At 49.0% G+C, this 3,631-nt stretch overlaps 1 protein-coding gene across 2 annotated transcripts in view; it reads right to left on the bottom strand.

Moving 5' to 3' along the window:
* The window catches only part of DGAT2 (diacylglycerol O-acyltransferase 2), a 46,136-nt gene that overhangs the window by 42,186 nt on the left and 319 nt on the right, over window positions 1-3,631 (bottom strand). The window contains exon 2 of one of the 2 annotated variants that reach the window (XM_019525269.1): window positions 2,587-2,701. The exons of the other annotated variant lie outside the window; for it this stretch is intronic. The gene's annotated coding sequence lies outside the window, so the exon portion shown is untranslated. The remainder of the gene's footprint in view (window positions 1-2,586; window positions 2,702-3,631) is intronic. 2 annotated transcript variants of the gene reach the window in all.

Below are 3,631 nucleotides of genomic sequence, written 5' to 3'. Positions count from 1 at the left end.
AAAAAAAAAAAAAAAAAATCACACAGATCAAGGCTGTACAACAGCTCCCATCCCCAGCAATGCTATGCTCCAGCAAGCCCCAAGCAGGTGGCCAATGACAGTACAGCTGCAAGGACAGGTTAACTGGCCCAATCACTCTGCAGTGACAAGTAGATAACCCCAAGCACCATGATGCAGCAGCTGCACTGCTCCCAGCACAGAAAGGCAGCTCCTTATCCTTAACAGCACCATCCTTAAGGATGCATGCAGGCAACTAGTCCTGGGAGAAGGAAGAGGGCAGAGATCTGCAGCCCACAACCATGGCCTAGTTGAGTGACCAGCTTGCATTTACAAAGAAGACTGCCAAACCTTGCTAGAAACAAATGTTCTTGGCCTTATTAGGCTCAAGGCCCTGCTTGGAAAGCTCAGGGCCGGCACTTTCACTTGTTTCTCGACTGTAAGGGAGGTGTGGGGGGTGGGAAAGAAGAAGTCACAAATCAATTCTTCTGCTGCTGCAAGCAACTGAAAGACCCCAACAGGTCAGATTTGATACTCCAGATTCCTATTTGCAATCTCTGGGCTTATCTTCAGAAGTCACATGTAGGTATTTGCACACCCAGCAGTGCTAATATTGTGTGGCACCCCCACAGTATCCAAAGGATCTCAAGGTATGCTGTCCAAGAGCTACTAGGATAGAGGAAACCAAAGTGACTTTATTCTGGTAATCAGGACACTTGCCTGGGAGCTGGAACACCAGGGTCCCAGGCCTTATTCCAGCACTTCCCCAGTCTAAAATGGAACAGACTCAGCAGCAGACATGGAAAGCCCCCCCCCAGCCAAATACAGCATTGTGGTGGGGGGCAGGCATTCTCCCAGAAGGTGGGAGATGCACATTTTAATCTGCCTTGGACACCAAGATTGAACCCAGGCCTGCAACACATTGGCTTGTGGTCCAGCTATGAAGCTTGGATGGGACCAGGTTCACTCTGCTAGGGACCACCTGCACACCTAGCAAGGCAGACCCTCACCAACAAAAAGACTACACTCTCTACACTGACATCCTAGTCAGAGCAGAGACTTCGACGGCAGGGAGGTTAAATGGCTTGCCCAAGGTCATGCAGCAGATAAGTGGCAGAGCCATGATCCAATTTCAGCGCACTCAGTCTCCACAGATCACGTTACCTCCAGCAAGGTGAGTCCCACTGATTAAACCCCCTCCTACAGGACAGGAGCTGCAAGGCACCGGGGACTCTGTGCAGATGGAGCATTTGAAGTTCTCATTAGTCCCGGCTTCAGTCCCTCATGACAAATGGCAGAGCTGCAAGCAGTCTGCCAGCTTCCCAAGTGGTACTATTTAATTAACTTGTGTGCATGTGTGTGGAGGGAGGGGGTGGAAACTGCAGTTACCAAGGCAATGCCTTCTATGCCTGCATCCCAGCTTTCTGGATGGACAAGGCATACGCATGGAAGAGGACATGCAAGTATGCCAGGCTGCAGGACTGTTGAGACAGGCCTCAAGAGAGGGAACTGACCTGCATAGAAAAATCAAGTCATCTTTCCACCTTCAAGCAAGAGTTCAGGCCAGCTGCACCATCCCCTAAACTACAGGCCATTTTAAATTATGCACATGTCCTAAATACATTATTAACATTCTGGCTCAGAACAGGCCTCTGCAAAGGGAGGGCTGTCGAGTCCATCAGCTCAGTGCTACATATTTGATGCCTCAAATGAATGATTTATTCTTTTTGATTTAATAAGGTAAGTTACCGCTAAACACTGCATATGACAATTCACTCACTCCAAGTGGCACCTGGGACTCTCTCAGCTCCTGCCAGATTCTCCTCTTGCTCATTAAGGGGTAGTGTTATTGGTACCAACAAGCCAGTGCAGTCCCTTCCCCTCTGCCCTGAAGTCTGCAGCCTCCAGCTCCCTGGGCATGGACAGATGAAGTTGTGAAGTCTGACAGTTTGCTCCATCGTGAGGTAAACTGAGCCAGGGTTGTTCACACCCAAGCAGGACAGGGTTACATTACTGTGGTATGGGGGCAAACAGATGAAATATTAGCCAAAGTGCATGAAGTTGCCACACTCACTCCCCAACATAACCACTTGAATAAACCAGTGTAATCATTGATCCATCCATGCCAGTTAGATCTGCCAACACAGACCTCACTCCCACTACACTATGCTTACACTGGATAAGTTTCTTTTCCCCATCCTTTACCCAGTACATCCTTGCTATCTTGGCTAAAGCCAGCCTCTCCCCAAGATATGCACATAGCATTCAAGGGTATTGCTCCCAGTCAAGCATCCAGACTCCTCTGCAATACAGGCAGATTTGACACTTTAAAATTCACTGAAGTTTAGCAAGACCATAGCTGCGTAGGAGCCCTGCACTGCTAAGATGTGCTTTTCTAAGCACGCCTCCAGAGCAAAGACAGGCTGCACAGAGTAAATATTTGCACTTGCAAAGCTTTTTCCTGCTGTATCGCAGCAAACCTTTCCACTGACACTCAAGGCAGCTGCAATGCAAGTTTCCCTGCACTCCAGCAACATCAGCCCCCAACCAACAAGTTCACCCCTGCCTGGATGGCATGCACAGCATTACCAGGTACCCCTGGGAGAGCCTCACAGCACAGTCGCCTGTTGCATGTCAAATCGCCGGCACCAAGATGGAGTCAAGACCCACCGAAACCCATTTCACTAAGGGAAGGTGAGGAGCTCTGTACAGGAAGCAGAGGAGAGGACACCTTTGTTATTCTGCCCTGCATAAAAAGCCTATTTTTAAAAATCTAATCTTCAACACAATTTAAGGAGACTAGTAAGAAGTCAGCCATATACATCTCCCTTTGCCCACAGCCACAGGTGGAACAAGAGGTGGCATTTAGGAAGCAGAACCAAGTTTGCATGGCCAGTTTCCGATGAATTATCACTGCGCCCATAATACCAGCTATTGTCCTTCAGCCATACAATGCCTTGTTTGTATTTATGGAATTACAAAAAAAAGCCAGAGGCATTTTGCCAAGAAATGTTAAAATATAAAACACTTGCTAAACAGCTTTGAGGAGCCAAAGGGCAATAAAAGCACTGGTTCTCCAAAGCTCACTGAAGGGCATCGCACCAATGAATCACAGCGGGAGCCTTCCCAAGCCCATGTGCGCCCCGGAGAGTTAGCAAGAATAAGCAATATTTGCTATTAAACACTGCTCTTCCCACCAATACTTGCTCACGCTGCATTTGCCTCCTTCCCAGGCCTGGGGCAGCAGACTGGACAAGGTGGACTGATGGTCTGAGCCAGGACAGGGCAATTCTTGCATCCCTAGGTGCTATTAAAAGGGTCCCTTGCCCCACAGAAGCTTGCAAAGAACATTTCCCCCCCCCCCCCTCCCCCAAAGCTATGTAGCGGATCTAATAAAGAGGTAAATCACATCTACCCAAAGCACCTCATTTGCCCACATCTTTCGACCAACACCTAAACCCAGCCGATGCAATAAGACATGCCCCAACCCACCCCCAATCCTTGCCCCTCCACTCCCTGGACCATCACGGCTACATTGTGCATCCCTCCAACATCACTAAGTTTAAGCCTTCAGCCATCCCCCTCCCCTTCTCTCCTCCAAATGCAACCATGGAGGGATGCAGATTGCAGCATC

The sequence above is a fragment of the Gavialis gangeticus genome, unplaced genomic scaffold (assembly GCF_001723915.1).
Source record: "Gavialis gangeticus isolate Ggan-Ray unplaced genomic scaffold, GavGan_comp1, whole genome shotgun sequence".
Classification (NCBI taxonomy): Eukaryota; Metazoa; Chordata; order Crocodylia; family Gavialidae; genus Gavialis; species Gavialis gangeticus.
Note: the sequence above shows the minus strand (reverse complement) of the source record. Positions and strands in the feature narration are given on the sequence as shown.